Genomic DNA, 25,807 nt, shown 5'->3' on the forward strand with positions numbered 1-25,807 from the left:
TTGACACACACTTTTTTAAAATGGATGGTCTGTGGAAGAGGGCCAGGGGGCGAAGTCCATGCCCCACACTATATAAAAAGCTGCTTTCACGGCAGCCATATGTAGTGCGATACGTGGAGGAGAATGTCAGCTAGGTTTAGTAGCATGCAGAGATTTTACACACACACACACACACACACACACACACGTCAGTTTACAGTTTATAACACAGTGCATCAAAGTGGTTAGGGGGAACCGTATGACAGGAAAAAAAAAGTCCAGCATGACTATTCCCCATGTGATAGAATTTGACCAGTTTAATGTTGAAAACAGTGGCCCAGAGAGAAATGCCACAAAAGGATGGGACTCCATGGTTTAAAATAGTATGTTGAAAAAGCTTGATTAAAAACAAAAAGACGACATGTTCCATAGACTGCTAAATGTAGGAGGTCCATTTACATATAGAACAGGTCAAGTTTAGCCCCATCACGGCCACCTTTTGGCCCATTAACAAGGCATCCATCCCATAGAACAAACTAAGGAAAGGGGCATTGAAGTAGAAGGATGAATCTGAAACTACCCTGAAGAATCAATTTCTATATACCTTGGAACAGTTTTACTATACCCAGTATAGTGTTGTGGGTGGCAACTATAGAACAGGAAAAGTTCAGTTTGAGGACTTTGTTAAGCTCACACAAAACACCCCACACATTTTAAATTCCTTTATTAGTGAGTAATAAAAATTACAGAAAAGTAAAACATTCTTTCAAAGTCTGTTTTGCATCTTCTTCATTCATGTCGCTTCCACAGAACTTGTGACTAGATTTAAAAAAAGAAACTTCTCAAAAGCCAGAAAACATTAATGCATTACATACTTTGTAAAAAGGTAATTTAGTGACCACATGGCGCTGAACTTCCCAGTGAATGGCTGTGCTAGCCAGGCTCTTGACAATTGGAGAACAGACAAGCCACTTAGCCAGCACAGACAGAAAATTAACCACTGGGATGGGTGTGCTTCCATGCCCTGATATGGTCAGCTTGGAATAGGAAAGCAAGGGGTATGGGCAGAATCACCAGGTCTAACTTAAATGCAGAGAACATGATCCTTTAACATTCTTTAGTAGCCCCATTGGCTTAAAGATTCAATTACACCCAAATTTGAATATCATTTATGGCATGTGCAACAGGTTGTACCAAGTCTAGTTTAAAACATTTAGTATTTGCAACAGATTTTATACATACAGCTCTCCACTTGGTCCATATTGCAGTGCGACATCTGAGGCACCTAGTTTAGGATGTCGGATGGCAACGGTATTTTTATGCCAGACAAATTCCACCATCTGGACAGGGTTCACATCCAACTCCACATCAACAAAAGATGAGTAGGTCAAACCAGAAATAAGCAGTCCACTGCAAACACGCATAGTGTTAGTTGGCAATCTTGTTAAGGAGGAACACACACACACACACACAGGGCTTGGTCCATTTACTCGGGGCCCACCAGACATGCATTTTACATAGACAGATAAATTTTTTTTGTACTGCACAGTAATTGACAGTGTGTCCTCAGTGTAAGTGAAGGCACTCAGCAGTTTAGCTACTAAAAGGGTTACCTTTAAAAAATTCCCAGGAAAGAATGACATGTCGGGACGGGCAAAGGGGTCGGCCCAGCATCAGTTCAGGCTGAACATTTGCCAAACACTGTGCTGCAGTGCCCCGATTGGTTAGAGTGTTGCGCAATCAGTGCACAGTGTAAGATGGTTGTTGGCAACATGGGAACAAGGTGCAAGGGCCTAATCCCCACAATCATGGTTGGCGTTTGCAGGTGGCTTATTGGAATCTGAAAACATGGTTCACAAAAAGCTAGGAAAACTTGTCAGCCTGATCCTAGTTTTGCTTGCACAAATTTGAAAATATGTGTAAGCTGCTGCAGTGCTTAGTTAGATCCTCAGTTTAAATGCTAGATAGGGCAGGTTTGGCCATAGGGAGCCCATTTCCCCTTAAAGCAGAGTTCCACACGTTTTTCAATATTAAAAAGTCAGCAGCTACAAAAAGTGTAGCTGCTGACCAACAGACACCCATCGGTCAAGTGATGCAGGCGGCCAGAGCCTCGCTCCTCTCTGCCGTCACAGCAACTGTGGGAACCTGGCCAGGCAATCTTCAGGGACCTGTGACATGTCCCAGAAGATTGGAGAGGAAATTGCTCTTTGTCATTGAGATAAGGCTGTATGCCATGCGCACACCATATCCCCTGTGCCAATAAACACACATTTTGCCTAACGATATAATGCATCTTACCTGTAGCTCCATTTCCCATATATCCCCAAGTAAACAGACATCACCACAGCTTACGTCTTAGCTCCATCAACATGACTGCCCTCTGATTGGCTTTTTATTTGCAAGTGACAAAAGCTATGACAAACAGGAAGTCATGGCTCCAGCAACCAATCGCTTCCTCCATGGGAAGTGACATCACATGATATGACCCAACAGGATGATTTAATACAAACAACCAATGAATAATGGCTAAAGGAGGAGTTCTATGGGTGGAAGCCATGTTGCTCAACTAAACAAATGAAGCTGCATGGCTGAACATGAACTCTGTCCATAATCCAAAAGCTCCCGTATTACCGTTAACAGCGCATACCCAGATTATAATACCGTTCCTTGTGAATGGGAGGCCATCTGCAGGTGTACGCTACGAATCTCGACCTGTGCTGATCAGACACAGCAGAGACAAGAGCGCACATCCACCTATAATGTCCTTGCAGAGTGAACATATCCCCCTCCAGACGATCATTCTGTGCATTGCACAGGGGCCCTTCGCCACCGGCAGACATGCCCCCACTCTGCAAACACCTCTCTCCAATCCCAAGAAATGTTCTACCAGATGGGACTCAACCAGCGTCAGTCTGTCCCAGTCAGCTCTTTAGAGTGGGCTGCTGGAGTACCAACACTGGGAGACACTGACAATACAAAATACATCTTCCTACAAAATTTCCAAAAAAAAATAAAAAATCAGGGGGCGAGGTGTACCTTTGGGTGGAACTCCATGGTGGAGGTGCACAGACACCCAGCAAGAGCACAATGGCAACTTAAGGTGTCCAATGTGTCCTTACACCAAATCCAGTGAACAAGAGGGCAACCATCCCAATTTATAGATAGCTTTTGCAGTAAGGTGCACACATGTAAAACAAGGTGGTTTTAGTTGCATGTCTACCATGCCTCAGACCAGAATACACAATTGACACCGACATACCTGTAAATTTTATACAGACTGGAACATCCAGCTTTTCCACAGAGCGACACTGAAAGAGACCCCAAAACGTGATCCAATCCAGCAATTGTGATAGAGATAGAGATGTTATACCTCCAGCCTATAAATAAAGAAATGTTGTTACAGGAAAAAAAAAAAAAGTTTCCATTATGAAAAACCTTTGCTGCACCACTCTCCAAAGGGACACTCCCCTCTAATCTTAAGCCCCTCTAGTCTAGACACCTTTACATCCAGGCCAATCAGCTTTTAGAGCTCGTTGCTTTGAGTGACAATTACTCAGCCGTACCCAAAATGTATCTTTGAGACAGATCTTTCTTTTGGTGGCATCACCACTGGGTCTTAAAAAATTTTGAAACAAATAGTTATTAGCAGTTTTACCTCCCTTCACACAAATAAGGGGGGGAAAAAAAAAAAAAAAAAAAAAAGAAGGATTGGACTGTAATAGCTCAGCTTGCACACCAAACATGCAAGTCCGAAGGATTCCGGTATTAGTTTCTCCCCAACCATAAAGCAGTTTCCTAGAAGAACTTACACAGGAAGTTTGAAGGGTCTCCAGTGTTCAAGAAAAATTGATGGTTGTCTGTAGAGTCTTGCCCATGACCAACATATTCATCTGCCCTGTATCCCATGAAGGCACAACTTCCTTTGGTGCATGGAAACCCAAATCCCTAGGAAAGACAAAAAAAAAAAAAAAAAAGCCACCCCCAGTTACATTAACACTTTTTTTGGCTTAAAGTTAGCCAAAGTAGTTTTGCCATTTTCTTGCATGAAGACCCACCTTTTGAAAAGCGCGGTATGATGAAGCAGAGTAACCAATGAAACCATCAGGCCTCAGAATGCTCTTTGTAAAGAACTTAAAACTCATTTGGTGGTTACAGAAGATCTTCTCGTACAAGTCTGGAAATGCAAGTTATGCCATTTTAAAAACATTGTGGAACACAAATGTGCACAGTGAAATAGGGAGCTCCGTGGAAGTTCCCTACCTGCAATCACACTTTCAATATCTTCAAGTCTAAAAGATATTTTCTCACAGCCGGGCATCTTTATACCACCATTGGGGAAAAAGTCAATGTTACCAACGGTCTTCTTCATGCCAAAGCCTAAGACAAATGCAAGTCAGATACAATCAGAACAATACAGCTGCAAATATTATGGTTCTGTACCTCACCACAGTAATGAAGGCAAGCCAGAAGATGTTCAAATTTAAGTCTTGCGACTTAAAATGTGGTTTCTCATTAGGGTTGAGCAGGTTCATTAGAAAAACTGGGGTTTAATTTTCTCACACACACACACACGTTAATTTTGCCTTCCATATGGACAACACATTTTGCCAAAAACAAAAATCCTTCATCTAGCAGAAAATGGGAAATGAGAATGTTCAAAGTGCAGAAACAAAAACCTACCAAGATGAACTGCATCAAATGACCCATCTGTGTGAATAGCATCAACAAAATCTGCATCTGTAGGGTCCAGTCTCACTTCAAGTGGGGTGTTTTCAAAGTAAGGCCCAGCTGCATCCAAACCTAGGTATTCAAGTGGGAAAAAAAAAAAAAAAAAAAAGACTGGTTATACATTTATTGCGATTTCTTGCAATGAGACAGCCTTAAGGAAATAAAAAAAAAAAAAAGTTGCATGCATCAAGTAAAAATTCTAGGATGTTTGCAGGGCTCCTTGGACATTTGTAAAAAAGTATGGATGCACGTTATGGCTAGTTACAGTAGCAGGTCCCAAAACATAAAAGCTTGTAGGCAGGCGTAGTTATAGTATGAGGTTTGAATAAAGACGCAAGAGTGCAACCTGTGTACTTTTCGGTTAGTATTACATTGGGGTCGCTTAGGTGCCTAGCTAATAGTTAAAACATTTTGAAACCACTGCCTGTGGAAGAAAATTCCACATCATTACCGCTCTTCCAGTAAAGAACCCTCTACGCAGTTTAAGGTTAAACCACTTTTCTAATTTTAGTGAATGGCCACGTCTTAAATTCCTTTCTGAAATGTTATCCATATTGTGGGTTCACCAGTATGGAATTTGTAATCACGTCCCCTCAAGCGTTTGGCAGAGAAAATAAATTCAGTGTTCATTAGACATGTGCATTTGTTTGTTAAAACAAATACCCGGAATTGGGACAAATGATAACGAAAGCACAGAAAACCGAAAGATCCGACATAAACAAATGCTTTATTTTCGTTGCGGTCAAATGTGCCCAACCTTAATTAGTCCAATATTATTCTACATAAGAGAAAAGATTCAACATCATAGTGACACGAAGAAGAGTCGACAAAGAGAAAAGATTTGACGAAGTAGCTAAAGACATACGATCGCAGCACGCGGACATTTATGGTGAAATGCTCTGCCCATAGAAGAATTCTAATGTTGGTTGACTAGTAATAATTATTAGTCATACATTAGAATTATTCTATAAATTGTAGGCGGAACATTGGACCGGAAATGTACGATTGCGGCATCATACAGTTTCGTTGCTCCGTCAAATGTTTTTAAGATTCCAGCAAATCTTCTTAGAACATGCGACAGACACCATTAGCCTTCAATGACAGATTTGACCTTAATTCATTTGGATTTTCAGACCAACGCATTATATATTTTTTTTTTTTTCTCAACGAAAAAATAATCGAATTTCAGGAGTAACTAAATAATTTTTCGGACCAAAACGAAACAAAATATTTCAGTGTGCACATGTCTAGTGCTCATAACCTTTCCTCCAGCCGCTTAGTTGCCTCTGGACTCTCAGTTCAACCTTCCTGAGGACTGGTGACCAGAACTGGATGGCACACTCCAGACCAGAGTTTTGTAGAATCATCATTCTATCTCGGGAGTTAATCCTTTTTAATGCATGCCGATATTCTGTTTGCATGCCACTGCTGAGCCCATCATTCACTAGGACCCCCACAGGAGATTGTCCCCCTAGTGAGTGGATTGCATCATCATTTTACCATGTAGTTGTCCACCACATTAATTTGTTCAATTCTTGCAAGGTTTTCACATCCTGCAGAGAAACTATTGCCCTGCTTAGCATTGTACGCAAATACTGAGATTGAGCCATTTATCCAGGTTGTTCATGAAATTAACTAGGATTAAAATTGCATTGGTCTAAGGACAGAACCCTGGGGCGGGGAAGACATCCCCACTTTACACACTGGCCCAATCCAAGTACTCCCTGTTCATCACTACCCTCTGAACTCACCCCTGTAGTCAGTTTTCAATCCATATGCTCACTATGGTCCAGTAAACATTTATGGGGAACTGTATCAAATGCCTTCACAAAATACAGATACACCGTGTCTACGGGCCTTTATCTAGATGACAGCTCACCTCCTCAGAAATATTCCTGCCAAATTGACCTATGAATCCATGCCAATGATTTTCATTACTAAAACCTTGTATATAGCCCCTCCTTGCCCACTTTAGATGTTTGGCCAACTGGTCTGCAATTCCCATGGATTCATTTGTCTTTTTAAAATATTGGAGCTCCATTGGAGCTACATTGGCTTTTCTCCAATCTGCTGGTACCATTCCAGTCAGACCGTTTGTAAAAGTTAAGAACAATTGTGTGGCAATTACTTGACAGAGTTCAAAGGACCCTTGTGCAAGCCAACTGGTCCCTGCAACTTAAGGTTACGTTTTTCAAGTCCATGTCTAATCCTAACCTCTGTTAGCCATGAGGATAAACTCTGCAGTTTCGGTTACTAAATTCTCCATAACTTTGTCAAATCCCCTTCATCATTCTTTATAGGGCAATTATCTGACCTCCCTTTCTTCCGAGTTTATATACAAAGTTTATTTTTCCTACCCACCCCACTGTGCTCTTAACCACCCTGACTGGGGCCCTACATTTGTTGAATTCTTTGTAAAGTTGGAATGCTAATGATCCCTCAGCCTTGAATTTTTAAAGGCCTTCTAATTTGCTTTTATATGCATTTTTACATTGGCGTTAGGCCACCTAGGACTAAGACCTTTTAAAATTTCCAATTGGGATGCACTGGCTAATACACATTTTTTTTCCCCCTCCATGTTCTTTGTTTAAGATTTTCTCATTTAATATCTTCTAGCAAGGATTGTAGTTTAGGGAAGTTGGCCCTTTTGAAATTCAGTGTCTTTGTATTCCCCTTAAGTTTCCCCATTTGTGCAATTTATACAAAAACCAATTGACCTGTGATTGTCATTAACTAAAATGCCCCATATTTCCACATCCGTGATCAGGTCTGTATTGTTGGTAATCAGTAGGTCTAGTAATGCTTTGTTTCTTGGTGCATCTACCATCTGACCCCATGAAATTGTTCGACATTTCCTAAACGTCTGAAATGTCTGCAACCCCCCCCCCCCCCCCGAACTGTAGCGCTAGTCCCCCCCCCCCCCCCATCTTGTCTGCCAGACTGGTGGACATGCAGTTTAGACCGGAAGCATACCATCCCCTTATTGGGTGTTCTGAGGTTGCAAAGAGGACTTCTTACTGTGCTTACCTCAGGTTTAGATGCTCTAGTCAACCACTAATGCGCCCCCCCATTGCCTAGTTTAAAAGCCCCCTCTAACTTGTAGGCCATCTTCACCTTCCTCATTTAGGTGCAGTCTCTGCTAAAGAGCGGTTAACCAACTGAGAGGTCTTCAGTTCTCCATGAACTCGAAAACCCCTCCTTTCTATACCAGCTCCCCAGCCACTTGTTCACTTCCCTAATCTTACACTGCCTTTCTGGTGTGGCTCAAGGTACCAGTAGTATTTGAGATCACCACCTTGGAGGTCCTTTTCCTCAGTTTAGCTCCCAAGTCCCCAAAATAGTTTAGGCACTCCAGCTTCCAACTGTGTCATTCAGATCTTTGACAGATTGCCCTCTGTTCTTCTAAGAATTGAGTCCCCTACCACAAGAATCTGTCTTTCCTCCCACCCTCACTGGAGGAGTTATTCCCCCTGGCAGCTAGGGACATCACTCCAGCCATACTGGTCCCTGACTGGTTTCACCAAACAGGGCATACTTATTGGGATGTTCCAGCCCAGGACCAGCCTCCCTGGCACCTGCCCCTCTAGCTTCACCCAGCTCGGTGCTGGGTGGGAATCTTGATCGCACCCTCCACCAAGCAAAATTTCAGCCGGCTTCCAAACAGCATATGGCCAATTTAGGTGTACACCTGCAGAAATTTGCATATTACATTTAAAAATGTGGCCTGCTAATGAATTCCAAGCCTACACTTCTTGGTTAAGGGGCTATACAAGACAAGGATTGTCACTTTAATTGACTGATGGGATAGCAATGTGCGATTGCAAACTGACCTAGTCCTTAAAGGCCATATTGCTTTCAGGGGGCTTGACCATTTCCTACACACACTTCCCATCCGGGGCAATCATGGCACTTTTCCATACCCCCCATTATAAATTATATATATATATATATATATATATATATATATATATATATATACATATATATATATATATATATATATATATATATATATATATATATATATATATATATATATATATATATATATATACACATACATATATATACACACACACATACACATACCACACACACACTGTTACAAGTAGCGTAGACATCCCTTGTAATGGGAATAGTGTGCGACGGGTCCTCCAGGCAGGAAAGACCAAGATCAGAGAAGGGGGGGGGGGTTGGGAACACACCTGCCCTTCAGCTGAGTCACTGGCAAGGTTGACTTCCACTGGGCCTCCAAAAGGTCAGATATTGCTGGCATCTGTCCCTTGGAAAGCTCCATGCTCAAGATCTGGCACCGGTGAATTCCTTCCCTGGCTTGCCGATCACACAGGCGAACCATTAGAAGTGCCAGAATGACGTCCCCTCCCACTACCTGTAAGAACAATCAAGCAGCTGAACTGCCGCTATGATTGTACTTGCAGTGCAGGGAATTGCCAGCCGAAAAAGATACATGTAGGCATTCAAATTTCCCCACTAAAAGTCCAGGATGTACCTTGGGTCTGATGTGGTTAATCATGCATTTGGTCACCTGTGCCCCATGCCAATTATAAATTGGAGGGAACCAAGGTGGAAACAGCATCTTTAGTTCAGTACTCATATTCTCTTTAGATCTGTCATTACTTTCAACAAAAGACTCCAAATACAACCCCCCCCCCCCCCCAAAGTAAACAAAACCATCACGCAACAGCTGGTCACTTCCTCAGATGCTTCAATAACTGAACGTTTTTTTTTTTATAGCACCAGAACTCCATTCCACCTACCAGAAATTCTTCCAATACCCCTGTCTCTTTCCAGCTTCACCAGCAACGTGTGCTCCCAGGCTGTGCCCAATCAAGTGAACTTCATGCATTTGATAGTCATGCACTGCCTGAGAGAGAGGAACAATTTTAGCTGCCATGCTCTGAAGTGGGAATAATGCCTTCACCACCACCCCATTTTTCCTAGCTTACCATTAAGGTAATTTTTTTTAAATGATGCAGTAGAAAAGGTAGCATGCAACAAAGCCTAAGCTCAAGTTTAACTTGCTGACATGGTACATACCTGTAGAAAGCGCAAGAAATAGGCAGTTTCAGCCCCAACCACACGGATATTATTGGATGCTTGTGTGTAGAGGGCAAATGATCCTCCGCTCCAGTCTACACAGAAACAATTCATATCCGACACCTCTAGGAGAGTCTACAAAACAGACAAATTAATGAAAGGTCAATTTATAATACAGGTGGCCAGGACCCCTTGCCTTCAGCCACACTGACCTAACACATCTCCACCAGCCACAGCTTGTTCCCAGTCTCTGCAAAGCCATGGATGATGAATGTGGATTTTAGGCTGGGTTTAAAGTTGGTACCAGTGAGTGACGAGACATTGAGTGCACTGATCACCTGGAAGAGATATGCTCAGTTGTTACAATGTAGTACTCTGCTACTAGTGACAAGCTAAACAAAGTTTGGACTGTGCCCAAATTATATTTGGTAAAATGCATGGTTTATTACACACACACACACACACACACACACACACTTTCAGGATGCAATAGACTTTTTTTAATAAAGTAAATCTTTGTTAAGAGGGTGCCATGTTCTTTGAACATTCTAGGCATACATAGGGAGCCCAATTAGTCTGCAGTACAACAGCCTGCATTTTTCCAGCCCATCCCTAAATTTCTGGCCACAGTAGTGAGACTGACCTCTTGTGCATTTGAGAAACCCTGGGTGGACCCCAGGCTCCTCATATAGTGAGATGAATTTAATTCTCAGTACACGGAGGGGAGAGAAACAGAATGGTGCAGAGGTACCCAGCCATTGTTGATAGAGGAGATGGCGGGAAGGCAGACCAGTAATGACATGCAACTTTTGGGGGGGGGGGGTTGGGAAGGTGTACCAGCTGAGACAATAGTACTACTTTCTCACCACAGAATCCTCTCCCTACGTGAGGCACTCTGTCCCAACCTAGTCACACTGCAAACCAAAGCTTCCAGATGCTACTTTGTGGTCCTGCTGTAGAATAAATTTGGGGCCAATCACACACCTCCCTGATGGCATGTGATATAATATTTCAAATTAGGACTCAATGCCAAGCACCTGTCACCATTTTTCTGAACTCCGTTCTGTTCTTTGTGCATAGTTGAGCCACTTAACCTTGTTTCCTCATTGGAGGTATGGCTTTTGGGCCACAATTCTTTCTTGAAGAGCACTTCTGGGCAGACAGTAGAAAGTATACCAAGTCTCACTGGTTTCTGCCAGTTCTGTGCAAGGGTTTTGCGAGGGTTATATATATATATATATATATATATATATATATATATATATATATATATATATATATATATATATATATATATATATATATATATATATATATATATATATATATATATATATATATATATATATATATAGAGAGAGAGATAGATAGATAGATAGATAGATAGATAGATAGATAGATAGATAGATAGATAGATAGATAGATAGATAGATAGATAGATAGATAGATAGATAGATAGATAGAGAGATATATATATATATATATATATATATATATAGAGATATATATAGAGATATATATATATATATAGAGATAGATATATATATATATATAATCAATTATAGATGGAAAGTGGTATTACTATTTTTCTATACAATTGTTCTAAACGTATGCGTTCGCTAGATCCTGCAATGGACCGACATGATGCCTCCCCTGGTCTTGCTTCAAGGGACGAACCCTTGCTTTTGCTCAGTTTCCCAGCATGGTGGGGAGACACATGTTATACAATTGTGTCCCGGCAGTTCAGGCTTCAACCAAAAAGGGGGTGTGGAGGGGACCTACACTGTGCCGGCAGTGTTCTGCGATTGCTGGACATCACGCATGTGCGCAGCCTCAACATTATGCATTTTGTGGCAAAGGTGGATGCCGGGGCTGGTGTTCTGACAAATAAGTTCCCCTGGCGGAAAAGGATGCCGCCCCTGTACTGAGCAGGCATGAACTGAGTTCCAAAAATAGCTGAATGTACAGTAGGCCTCCAGATTGCATTTTACAGAAATTGCTCTTATAGCAACAGGGGCGATCCTAGGCAGGGTGCATTGCACCCAGGCGCCTTCAGAGGTGGGGGCGCCAAACAGCTAACAGATTCTCTAACAGAAGCCCTCTGTGTCCATCACAGAGGCCCCCCTCCAGGTCATAATAAGTACTCTGCTTCTCTTCCTGTATTTTGTTTATTGTTAAGAGATCATGTAAGGATCCCAGGTTAATAAAGACTTTGTGGGGGAGCATCTCTGGTTGAGTCATTGCCATAGAAACATTTGTAAAGGGGAGGAGTTAGTAAAATTACAACGCCCATGTGGGGCGCCAGAAATATTTCTGCACCCAGGCGCCTGTGACCCTAGGATTGGCCCTGTGTAGCAATGTAATTTTTTACTTTAGTGGTGGACATTTCTCTGAACAGCCAACTTGAAGCAGACTTACTTGGTACTGATCAGGATTCCTTCTAGTAAATAGCAGGAATTGAGTGTTGATCACCTCTGGGGCCCATGGCAAGCGCCTGATGGGTCTGGCCAGTGTTCCAGAATAGGGAGGGTCATCTGTGAAACATCCCAGCCTATCATAGCAGACATCAGCAGCTAGACAAAACAAGGATAAAATTATGGATTATTCTTTCACTGCAACATTTTGAGCAAAATCTAACGGAAGAATTACTCAACCTTAAGGTGGGCCTCCGTTTTTAGAGACAAACATACAGCATTCTCTTGCACCATTAACTGTTCTCCAGTTAACTCTTGTGTCCCTGTGACAGTGCACACTAGCTTGCATTTAGGAGGGACCCAGTGTATTACCACTACCTCACTTCCAGTAACTGTATGGGGTCCCGCCGTGCACCCAGTGTGGACTCCACTTAACTCTTCCATACCTGTATACAGGCTAGTGACCTTTGCGGCACAAGTCTGCTCACTGCTATGGGAGGCAGACTGCTCACGGAGAAAGTTCAGGCAACTTTCTCCTGCTAGAGGCCATCCCACCTGCCACAGTCGACAAGTTACCTAGGGAAAAAGGAGTTCACCAAGCAACCACTAGCATCTTCACACTGAATAACTCGTTATAATTTCTTCAAAGTACTTCAGTGACCTGAACTGTAGAAAACGTGTTAGTTACTTGCATCACACCCCTTTAGCAACTTCAGGCCACGTGAGAACATGGTTTTAGCCTAGGTTCACATTGATGCGATTTGACATGTCAAATGGCAGGTATTGCACCGGCACAATGCTGACTTTTGCAGCGAAATACCGATTCCCAAAAGTAGTTCCTTTACCACTTTTGGCGACGTCTGGTGAGATTTGTATGAACATCTGTGCAGCAACTTGCAGATGTCACTAAAATTGCCCCAAAGTCAGACTGACATGCAGGGCATTTTCCAGTGGCACAATCTTTCAGGGATGAGCCCCTGGCCTTGATACCCTTCTACATAAGAGTGATGGCAAGTTGCCTGCTACTGCTGAGGGCAGCTCTCCAATCCTCTCCCTTACAGGGCTCTACTCCAGACCACTGCCTTTCCATGAAGGATTGGTGGGTCAGACCCAAAGAAAATAAACCACACAAATCCAAAGAACCAGGAAAGGCATTAACCTGTTCCCTCATGTCTAGGGCAGCACCTAACAGGAATAATTGTAGCCTGCTTACAGACCCCACAGCCATCTGACTTGCCTCTGGTTTATCCCTGCTGCACATCTAGGTTATCAACTGCGGTCGGGACTGTTGACCAAAGACTTTGCATAACCATTCTGTACATTGTCTTCATGTTGCCAGCCTCCGCTTCTCCGACCTTAATCCTGCTTGTGACTTGATGCCTTCCTGCCCTACTTACCAAACACTGCTTGTAAGCCAGCGCTATCTGCTGGTCTGGGTCACCATCTTATCTGGCATCAGATGCCCCAAGTTGCCACTCCCTAGTGGAATTTCCAAGGATACTTGGGAGGGCGAACTGTGCAAGCGGCTACCTTCATACAGGTACAAGACACCACCAAGATACAACAGAAGACAATCCCAAGATCAAACTGATGCTGAACAGGAATGTTGGAAAACTTGTCCAATACTGTAGCTGTTGATCAGTATATTCTCATGGCATGGGAGCAGTCCTACCGTCACAATACAATGGGCAGATTACCAAAAACTGGACTTGCAAAAAATAATCCATATTTTGTTGTCAAAGCCTAAAATAGAATTTCAGGCAAAAAACTGATATAGATATTAAAAAAAAAAAAAAAAAAAGTGAAGGATAGGGTTGGGACTTTACATGAGGCATATGATAGAACTACCACAGGCCTCCATCCCTGTAAATTGATAGAAAGGTGGGGAGGTTTTGGGACTTTAAATGAGCAGCTTGAATGGTGAAAGATTAACATTCAACAACAGTATGAATTGTGTAGCAATTGCATATTCTATATTACTTGCTTCTATGCCATAAAAAGAGTTACCCTTTAAGCTACTGCCCTACTACTCAACTCCCCAGTAGTGACAAAGATGGCAATAAAACCCAGACAGAATAATCCTTTCCTGCTGTCCAAAAGGAGAAGTTTGTCTGGTGTTGGGCTTATGGCAATTAAAAAGTACCAAATGTAATCAAGGTGTGCCCTCCCCCAAATCTTTCAGATAAGACAGCATCTATAAATGGAGTAATAACATACCTTCAATAGCAGCTGATATGGACAGCACCAGAACCAGTTTGATAAACATCTGGAAAAATAAAACAAAGATCTGTGCCAACATATAAAATGACCTAAAAATGCCAAATCGCCTGGTTATCACACCAACGCCCCCCCCCCCCCCCCCAATATCACTGAGCTGAAACATCAGCTAGGGATGCATAGGCAACTATTGATGTCATTGTTGCCATGTGCAATTAGTTTCAGTCAAAATAAAATTTGGGCACATTTTTTGGTTATTCGGATGTATCCGAATTAAATGGTAACCAATTTTGTTGAAATCCATTTTGTTTAATGAATTCCAACTTTTCAGAACCTGGATCGGAAAAAAAAACAAAAAAAAAAAAAACACACACACACCTGGCGGTTATTTTTGAACACTTTTGGTGAATGGGTACCGGATACCATAAGGAGGAGGGCAGGATCTGGCACAGATTCCAATAAGCCCCCCATAGACCCCGCCCCCCCCAAAAAAATAAAAAAGCCCAGGGTCGTTGGGAAGATGCCCTTGACCAACATGGACACAAGGTGCTTTAGGGTGGCTCAGACCTGGATGCTCAGATAACGGTCTGGTATGGATTTTAGAGGGGACACTACGCATTTTAATTTTTTTGGCATGGGGTCCCAATCAAAATGCATATCAGACCTGAAGGGCCTGGTATGGACCCTACGAATTTAGTATTTTTCCATTGCTGGAATTCTTTATCTTTAGCTGTCTGTGGGGGGAGGGGTAGGCACTCTGACAGATGACCCATGGTTAAGGACGCAGGCAGCTGGCTTCAGTGTCTGCTGCTTGACCGGTGGGGGCACACAAGGACAGGTGGAGTAGCAGCAGCTTCTCCATGGATGCAGTGTGAGGACACAGTGAGCCCCTTCAGGGCACAGCACACAAGGATGAAATGCCACTGCCGACAGGGGGTGCTTACGATGATCAACTTATATATCCTAAAGTTTGCTGTAACTGCTTAGAAAGGGTTAGGTGAGGTTTTTTTATTATTTTTTTTTAGAGCCTTTAAAAACTACTTGCGCCCCAAATATGTCCTCCCCTCACACAGACAATGCTGCTGTCCAAGGGGTTTCTGTTGCTCCTTCAGAGTGGTGACGCTCTAAGGCTCCATGCATACTAGTGTATTCTTAAGCTCCTTTCCTGCTCCTAGAAGCTAAATCATATCCTGTGTCCATGTACACTACATTATGCCATTAGCATCTAAAAGCAGGAAAAAAAAAAAGTTAGAGGAGTCTCTTGGAAAGTCTCTCTCCCTGTGATTTTTCCACAATTTGTAGGGCAACAAGCGAGGCAAAAAAAAAAAAAAAAAAGTTGCGCCACGATAGGGGGTGCCATTGAAACTGTGCCCTGCAGCAATTCCGCCTACAATCAGAAATGCCTAGGTGTGACTGGAGCAAAAAAATAAAAGCACCCCACCCGCTAGGGTGCATGGAGCCTTAAAGCAGGGGTTCACCCAAAAAACTAAAATTTAACATTACATTCAGCTGTTTTTCCCCCCCGTACATACCGTATTTTCACCGCCGCTTCCAGGTATGTCTTCTGCGGGACTGGGCGTTCCCAATTGATTGACAGGCTTCCGACCGTCGCATACAGCGCGTCACGAGTTGCCGAAAGAAGCCGAACGTCGGTGTGGCTCTATACGGCGCCTGCGCACCGACGTTCGGCTTTCGGCGACTTGTGATGCGCAGTATGCGACGGTCGGAAGCCTGTCAATCGATTAGGAACGCCCAGTCCCACAGAAGACATACCCGGAAGCGGCAGTGAAAATACGGTATGTACAAAAAAAAAAAAAAAAAGAAGCCGATTGTCGTTAGGACAACTCGGCTGAATGTAATGTTAAAAATAGTTTTTTTGGGTGAACCGCCGCTTTAAGCTAGATACAAGCTAGAATTTTTTGTAGATTTTCCAAAACCATATTATACGAGGTCAAACCTTAGACAATGGTTCACATTGGTGCATTTTAACATGTCAAATCATTTTTGCGATTTCCATTGACATCTGTGCAGAAACCCATACAGATGTATGAATTTGCCACCAAAATTGGGACTGACATTGTGAGATTTTGGATGAACGTGTGCAGCTTCATTCCTGCAGCTCAGTGTGAACCAGGGCCAAGAGTGTCAGTTTGTATGCAATCAGGCATACCCTTGCACTACATGGTTTTGGTAAATCAGACAAAAAGTTTTATAGCGCGCATGGGGTCTTATACAGGGAGGCGCGTTAGTGGGCAAAAGCACCAGGAGAATGCAAACACCACATCCAATGACTTAAGAGATAAGTCCATTGAAAGTGTAGCTTAAGTAGCTCTCTAAAACAAACCACAGGCGCTGGCAAAACACAATTTTTACAGGAGGCGTTGACACGTGTCCTCCACACCAGATCTGTCCTGCCATTTAGACAGAACTGATCGAAACACTGAAACAATTGTGGTTTGATGTGAGCACACAAACGCTTGGCACTTTCCCAGCACCAAGCTATGTCAGCTTGTAAGGCATTTTCAGATAAAAGAGGCACGTCAAACTCTGCTTGGCATAGGCCCGTTCAGGAGCCCCACATCAGTATACATTAGGCAGGGCCAGCCCTATCATGGGTCCATTGGACTCAGGCAGCACATTGAACCATGGTCACCTCTCCTATTTACCCAGCAAATTGACAGCCAAGATTTTATTTCCTGACAGTCATGTGTCATGACGACACCTGCATAACACACGGTCCTAGCCCATCACCTGGAATTGATTACAATGGTATGTCATAATCAAGGTGCTGTTACAAGCAAATCCAACTTCCTGATAAGTTTCAATTAGGATATAAAATAACAGATGTGGGCCCAGCATTTAAATTTTTAGGACCCAGGCAGCACAATGTTTCATCCCCTTCCTGCCCAGGTCAAGTTTTCAGTGCTGTCGCACTGCAAATGACAGGTGCAAAGACACACACCTTTCTTTTGGTGGTATTTAGTCACCACTGGGGTTCTCCAATGTTGCAGATATGCAGTTTCGCCCCTCTTCAACGATGGCCACCAATAAGGGCAGATGTCCCCACTGAGGAATGTCACTTACCATCTCTCAGATCAGTGCAACGTTGAAAAGGTGCCTGCATTACTTTTGATACAACAGTGCCAGAGTGTAGATTATAGGCCCACAAGAGTGAATGGAGCCTAACAGAAATGCAGGACAAATTCAATAAAATGTATAGGGCTGCGCCAACATCCTCAGGGTGCACCACATCCAACAGATCAGGTTCCAGAAGAGCCCCCACAATATGAGGGCACTAGTAGTACTAGGTACCCATTAATGCCATTTGCCCCAACAACTTTCCTATAGGAACACTACACCCAACAAACAGCAGGCTTATTGCAGTGAATTTCTGCCATTTACACACATGGTTTCCTTTAAGAGTGCCACAAGGATACCAGGATCTTGAAGAAGTACTCAGAACTCAAACAAACATACTTTAAAAGAACCAAACAATGGGTCAGGGAAAATACAATTCAACTTGATGCAACATTTACACTGACCTTATAGCCCATAGACTGGAGAATTCACCACAGATCCAGATCAGTGCAATTACTATTAAGGACCAATCAATATGACCCCCCATACCCAACACAGCAGATATCACTAAGCTGGACTCATACAAACTTTCCAAAAAGCAAAGTAAGCATAATAATAATAAACAACATAGGACTCAACCCATTACCACCCCAATAGCGGCACACTCACCTCTGAGGTGCACGTGAAAAACATTTCCCCACCTGGGGAAGTTGTATTTAAAGCACCCATCAGCTGAGCCTGATTAGCTCTGTTAGGATAATGGTGACCAGCTGAGATTATCACCATCCTGTTTTCCCCGCCCATCATTTACCAGTTCTTTGCCCCACCCCAAGCTAATTTTAAAGTGGAACTCCAGACAAAATGTGTTTTTTAATGGAGGGTGGAAAGACAAATTCCCACCAGGTTTGTATTGTCAAATCTGTTGGGTTAGTTTCCCCTCACTTCATGTGTGGTCACCAGAAAAGGAAGTGAGAAAATATCTTGGAGGCAGCAACATGTTTTTCTGGCTTTAAAGTGATTGTATGGGTTAGTTTTTCTTTATTTTAAACTAACAAACATGTTATAATTACCTCCACTGTGCAAATTGTTTTGCACAGAGTGGCCCCGATCCTGCTGTTCTCGGGTCCCTCTGCGGCTCTCATTGCCAGGTGTTTTTTCCAACCACATTGTGCAATTGCTGGGCACAGTGGCGACAATTGCTGGGCACAGTAGCGACAATTGATGGGCACAGTGGCGACAATTGATGGCACAGTGGTGACAATTGATGGCACAGTGGCTGCGTTTGATGGAATGGCATAGTGGTGACAATTGCTGGGCACAGTGGTGACAATTGATGGCACAGTGGTAACAATTGATGGCACAGTGGTAACAATTGATGGCACAGTGGTAACAATTGATGGCACAGTGGCTGCGTTTGATGGCACAGTGGCTGCGTTTGATAGCATGGCACAGTGGCTGCGTTTGATGGCACAGTGGCTGCGTTTTTTATGGCACAGTGGTGACAATTGATGGGCACAGTGGTGACAATTGATGGGCACAGTGGCGACAATTGATGGCACAGTGGCGACAATTGATGGCACAGTGGTGACAATGGGCACAGTGGCGACAATTGATGGCACAGTGGCTGCGTTTGATGGCATGGCACACTGGTGACAATTGATGGGCACAGTGGCGATAAATGATGGCACAGCGGCTGCGTTTGATGGCATGGCACAGTGGCGACAATTGATGGCAGAGTGGCGACAAATGATGGCACAGTGGCGACAATTGATGGCACAGTGGTGACAATTGATGGGCACAGTGGCTGCATTTGATGGGCACAGTGGCTGCATTTGATGGGCACAGTGGCTGCCTTTGATGGGCACAGTGGTTGCAATTGATGGGCACAGTAGCTGCGTTTGATGGGCACAGTGAGGCTGCAATTGTTTTTGTTTTTTTCATTTGTTTGCGCTCCCCCAAAAATGTTGAGCACCAGCCGCCACTGCTGTTCAACAAGCTCATTGTAAAGTCTGCAATTTGTGAACTTTAATGCAAACCCCAAATTGAAATAAATAGGAGGTGAATCTTAAAAGTCTGTTCTGGCTATTTTCAAGGCTACTCGGAGGGACATGCACTCTATCCAACAGGGCCCCTGATGACACACGTTGGTGGAGAAACGTCGGGCCAGTGGAGGAAGGCTAACGCTATTTTGCTATTGGAGGGCTGAACAGAAGAGCGCCATCTTACTGGTAGGAAGCGCAGGTCGCTTTCAGAACTACATGCCAGCTTTTTATATTTTACATGTGAGTGCATCCTTACACCATTTAAAATAAACCTTTGTTTAATGGGATGTCTGCGCAATGAGTTGTGTTTTTGTTTTCATTTCCTACACATGTATTCATGCTATTGGAGCCTTGCTGATCTCCAAGCTCACTTTAAAATTACAAGTCCATAGAAGGAGGAGTGATGGATGTTTTTTCTTTGAATGATCTATTATCCTGGGAATCAAGAGTTCCATCTTTGGGTTGGAATATCCTACATGTGCATTTTATATGTACTGACGGTAAGACTCCATTCACACCTGAGCGACAGCCGCGTTCGGCGGTAGCGGCGTATTTTGCCGCGGGTGTGAAACTTTCAATTTTTTTTTTTTTTTTAAAAGTCTTCCCATTGCTGTCAATGGGCAAACGCCAATGTCGCCTGAAAAAAAGGGTCCGGGACTTTTTTTCAGGCGACAGGCGTTCGGCGTCTATGAGATGTGAACCATCTCCATAGACAGCAATGGGAATTCTCCCCTCTAGCGGCAGAAGCGTGCGGCGTCGGGCGTTTTGTCGCTCAGGTGTGAATGCGGTCTAAGGGTCAGTGTGTTTGGGTGTTGGTGGAGGCTCGGCTATTATCCTTGCACTTGATTCCTAGTCTCTTCTGGATTTCTTTTGGATTGGATCCATATTTCAGATTGTCATCTATTGGAGTGATACATATGAACTTTGGATTGGATCCACATTTCAATTGTCATTTATTGGAATGTTACATATGAACTTTTTATTTTTATTTTTTATTATTATTTTTGTATTATTATTTTAGCGCTACACCACAACTTTCATTATTTTCCATTGTATCCAACAATATTGTGTCAGCTGCTGTAGTATATATATATATATATATATATATATATATATATAGAAACTACTTTCCAGCTTTCCAGCTCTGACACTGCCTCTGGGAACTTGTGCTGGCTTCCTATCAACCCAGCTCTTCTGAGTCCAGTAATCACCTGTCTCCTGACCACAGGAATTACTGACAAGCCACCAGGCCTGAATCTGCGAGTGGGTATGAGTTCCTCTTTAACACCAGCGGATCTTCTGAGCTTCATCCTAGCTCCTTACCTGCTGTCCCGCTTGTACCACAGAGCCTACTACTCCCATCACAAGTTCTGCAAGCAACATTCCCTGGCACTCGTGCTCCTCCTGTCCCTAGCCACCATCTGTTCCACCTTCATGAATGGGTAGGAGATAAAAGGGAGGCCAACCTCGTCATATCAGACTCCTACCAGGTACGTGACACCCAAAGAATTTTCAACAGAATAGCCCCTCTCCTTCAGGGAAAAGAACCCTGCTATTTGAGGCTCTAAACTATTTATGCACACCCCAACCACCATCAGAGCAGGGATTGGCTGGAGCTGCATAAATATTTAGGCTGCTCATTTGACCCTCCTACCGACTACATTCTGGATATCTCCAGAAGACAGGGGGAAGCAATCAAACCTGCAGTCTGCAGAGCCCAGAGCAGCCAAAAGCAATCACATGCTGCTTTGCTGAGTACAGGAGAGCCACAGAACTAAACTTGCCTAACCTAACTTAGCAGACTATCTGGGAGGGTGCTACACTACTATCAGGAGAAGGGGTTTGTCATAAGGAACAATCAAGTATTGGTTGATATATTATCATAGTACCAATAGCAATGTTATAGCACAAACCACTTTAACCAATAGCAATTAGTTGCATAGTTTTCAAGTGTTCCTTCCATATCTATGTATGCCCACAGACTGCCCAACATAACATTGTTGCGACTTGAGTGACAGCAGGTGCTGCAGCATTGCAGAGCCTAGCACTGGATCTAGGCCAACAATGTTGCGAGGAGTGATCTCATGTCCAAAGGTGCCTGAATAATTTGCCACTGGCACCAAAGATCAGGCATATTTTTACTCTCACTGAAACCAATGATGGGGCATTTTGCACCCTTTGACACCAACACTGGGACATTCTTCCACCCAATGACCACCAACATAGAGACATGTTCTCCTCCCATTGACCACTAAAGTCATCTTCTTCCAACTGACCACTAATGCTAGAGAATTTTCCATGCACCATCATGTGTGATGTTCCATACATACTTCTGACCCCGGCATTCTGTCTGCAGAGCTGTACATTATATCATTTACACCCTGCACCCTGCTGGGCTGTACATTACATACTGCTTATTGATGCCCTTTGTATGCTGTGTAGGGATGAGTGAATTAACCAGGTTTTATTTTTGTGTTCAGCGAATCCAGTGTAGCGCCCCCTTACTTTCAGTACGGGCACTACACTAAAGTTAGTGGGGAATGGGAGAGTTAATTTTTGCTCCCATTCATGATTTGTTAAATTTGGGCTGCTGTCATTCAGGAACTGTCCATGCGTCAGTCTGCATTCCAGGGGTGCGATCCCACCCCTTGGCGACAGTTGGCGCTAGAGAGGTTCTGGCAGAGCAACTTTCCCCAGCAGCCAATTAGAGGAGTTTTCCCTCGCTGGGCATGCTGGGGAGGGGTATATCTGTGGCAGACGCCATTCTGGTTCTCTCCGCAGGGTCCGAGTTCCAGGTGCGGCATCCACCTTTGGGGTGCGCGCATCCATGAACCCCGCCACCATGGCCTACCTGGCCAGAGTTGCGCACCATGCGGAGCTCCATCCTGATGTTGAAAGGGGCCCCAGCGACTTGCTGGGTCCCGAACATTACTAGGAAGATCCTAGGCTGAAGGCTGCGCGGCGGGGGATCGGCTCAGGGAGAACTCAGAGAGAGGTTATCCAGGAGTTCTGAACGAACCATCGGGAGTCTGGTTACCGAGATACTGACAGGTACAGTGCAGCTGTCTACCGGTGACTCTAACTGAATTTACTGGGAGGATTCGCTCAATCCAACCATCGCTCATTGAATTTCTAAGCCTGTGGCAGAGGCCTGTTTCCTCCCAGCGATCTAGAAGTGACACTTCGGCTCCCAGGCTTGTGGCAGAGGTCTGTCCGGGGGCACTTCACCCACTCTGGCTAGAGTGGCGACGAACTGATTTCACTGTTACTGAGAGCAGGATTGCTCTCTTCATATCTAAGGCCTGATACTTCCGCTCTTCTTATGCTTCATCAACCTTTCCTATCCTACCTCATGTTGATGTTGGCCGTGTTGGGCCTTGGAATAAAGCATTCAGAAAATCCATTTGATGACTGGACATTCGCTCTCTGTTTTGGCTCACTGCTATCACCCCTAGACACACTGCAGGGTAACTTAATATGTGTACCAATGTAAAAATGAGTTTATAAGAATACTGTGTAGCTTAAACAGGATCCTTTAAATTCTACTTTGAGGGCAATATGGAAAATACACAAATGTTTCAACAACAGTTGTAGAGATGCATTAAACCTGTATGTGGTGCTTCGAAACCAGCAAGTTTTTAAGGGAAATTTCAGTCAGCGTACTTAGGCAACATATTTTTGACTAAGGAATTATAGACAGCAACAGCAGCACCCCAATCTACTTTCGATTGATATCAACTAAAAATAAAGGCTTTTTTGGGTGGCTTGACTGGCAGAAAAATTAGCCCCACAATAATAGCTGTAATAGCTTATTAGGACTGTGTTTTTAGTTTTGTGCAGTAAATTATATAGAAGTTATTCACATGTAGCAACTCACTAGGTAAAGCTAGGTACATTTAGTCCTGTAGCTCTACTGTAATCAGTTGAGCAGCTTGTGATTATTTTGGGCTGCTCTGTGTCTCATTGGTTGCAGGTTTGACCGCTTCTCCATGCCTTCTGGTGAGTTCTGTAATGTAGTGGGCTGGGAGAGTCAAATAGGCAGCCTGAATATTTATGTGATCCCAGCCAATCCCTGGGAGAGGGTGCCCAGTAGGTGGTTGGGAAGTGCATAAATATTTGGAGACCTGGAGAAGAGGTGTTCTTGTCTAGGAGGAGAAGATCCCAGCTTGAAGGGCTGCTGCCCTTCTGGGAAGTCTAGGTGTGCTTCTTCATTTGCTCATCGAGGTCCCAGCTGGATAAGCTGCAGGGCCTATTCCACTGAACTTTGCTGAAGCTCATCAAGGGATTTCTTCTAGGGGATCTGGTCTAGAGAGTTCACGGGAGACATGTCTGGTTGATAATGAAAATAAGCATCCAAATATCCAAGGACATTTGTGAGTACAGACCAGTGTGTGAGATCCCAGTGACTGTATGCTGCTGATATTTCTCTGTGAACTAGTGTCAGCCTATACTTCAGAGCGAACATTCCTTATGGTGTCCCTGTTAGGGTTGCCACTTTTTCTTTAAGCCAAACCCGAACACTTTAGTGGCGCACAGCAAAAAATTATTTTTTTAGCATGTTCTATAGCAGGGGTCTCCAAACTGCGGCCCGAGGGCCATATGTGGCCCTTTTCTAGCCTTTAGCCGGCCCTTGGGGCATAATTCCTTCCACTGATATGAGGCACTATTACTCCCACTGACACCAACAATGGGGCACTATATCTTCCACCGATACCAATGATGGGATACTATTCCTCCTACTAATAGGGGGAATACTCCTCCTCCTATTGACCACCAACCCTGAGGCCAAGTTTATTCTCACTGGTGCTGGGCCTGTGACATTTTCTGCCCCTGCTGGCCACAATTCTGCCCTCCTAAAGTCTGAACAACAATAAAGTGGCCCTTTGTTTGAAAAGTTTTGAGACCCCTGCTCTATAGGATTGTAAAAGACCTGGGACACCGTTGGGTGCTCCAAAGAGAATAGAAATGTGGTGTGCATAGTGCCCCTTCACCCTTCTATCAGGCCCTGTTCTGAGCCACATTCCTATCTGAATATGGTGTCCGAGTTTCAGGTGGACTGAAACCCGGACACATGATTCAAAACCCAGTGAATCCCGGACAGGTGGCAACCCTAGTCCCTGTGTAGCCCAGTTCATCATTTGTTGCTGCAAGGACTGTACTATGAAGTTTGAGGAAGTGAGAGGTGTCCTCAAGTTGTTACTTTGTCCTACAGGAGTATCTCACAGTTACAGTACCATGCACCTATCCAAGTTCAAGTTTAATAAAGCATCAGAAAAAGCATACCCCTAGACTGTTTAATGAGTCAGAAGGTGACTGCGACTGTGCCTAACTGCTAGTACACTAACTAGGGAAAGAAGAGCTACACACATTTCCATGTAATCTACAATTTGTGGGGTTAAAAGTGGGCTTTAGCTTAGGTTCACACTAGCCAATACTCTGAAAAGCGATCCTAAGTGAATTGCTTTTCAGAGCATTACTAAGCAGCCTCTGTCAGGCATTCTTTATTTTATTGACTTGAATTCCCAGGTTTAACAAGCAGTGTTGCCTGTGAACTTGGCATGTTAAGTTAAATTTGCTGTGGCGAAAGCACAGCATCACAGCCGCAATATGCAAACATCCTTCTCTGGGTGTTGCTTAGCCTTTATGTGAGTTGCCGGGGACAGTAAAACTGCAGCTCGTCTTTCTGTAATTACCGCCCTACCCTCAGCTGCCAGTGTGAAAGCAGTCTTTTGGATTGACAATGTTTTCTCTTTTCACTGAGAACAGACACATACACTGTAGAAAGACACAGGAGGGCACAAACACCTGGTGCATTATTAATCATCAACAATGATAAAAGAATATACTCACAAACGTGAGAAGATACAAGCTTCTCAAATCACAACTCCAGCATAGATGATGTCCAAAAAATCATGTGGCTAGAAAACTGACGCGTTTCAGGGGACAAGCCCCCTTCCATTAGCTCTGAAGAAAGGGGCATGTCCCTTGAAACACATCAGCGTTTCAGCCACAGCGTTTTTGGACATCACCTATGCTGGAGCTGTGATTTGAGAAGCTTGTATCTTCTCGTGTTTGTGAGCATGTTTTTTGCATTTTTATTATATATTTATTTCTTTTTATGGTGATGGTGATAATGCACTAGGCGTTTGTATGCTCCTGTATCTTTCTGCAGTGTACGTTAAGTTTCTCCACTTGGTTAGAGCAGCATCGCTCTGGGCAGTGCACGTGCACCGTTGGTTGTGGCATACAGCAAGCGCTGAGGTTTTGTTGTGCTTTTGAGAACAGAGACAG

General features: G+C 43.7%; 1 pseudogene; it reads right to left on the minus strand.

Moving 5' to 3' along the window:
• Positions 1–686: 686 nt before the first annotated feature.
• Positions 687–18,182, minus strand: LOC120946808 (annotated as a pseudogene).
• Positions 18,183–25,807: the final 7,625 nt, after the last annotated feature.

Source organism: Rana temporaria, chromosome 8 (genome assembly GCF_905171775.1).
Source record: "Rana temporaria chromosome 8, aRanTem1.1, whole genome shotgun sequence".
NCBI classification, from domain to species: Eukaryota; Metazoa; Chordata; class Amphibia; order Anura; family Ranidae; genus Rana; species Rana temporaria.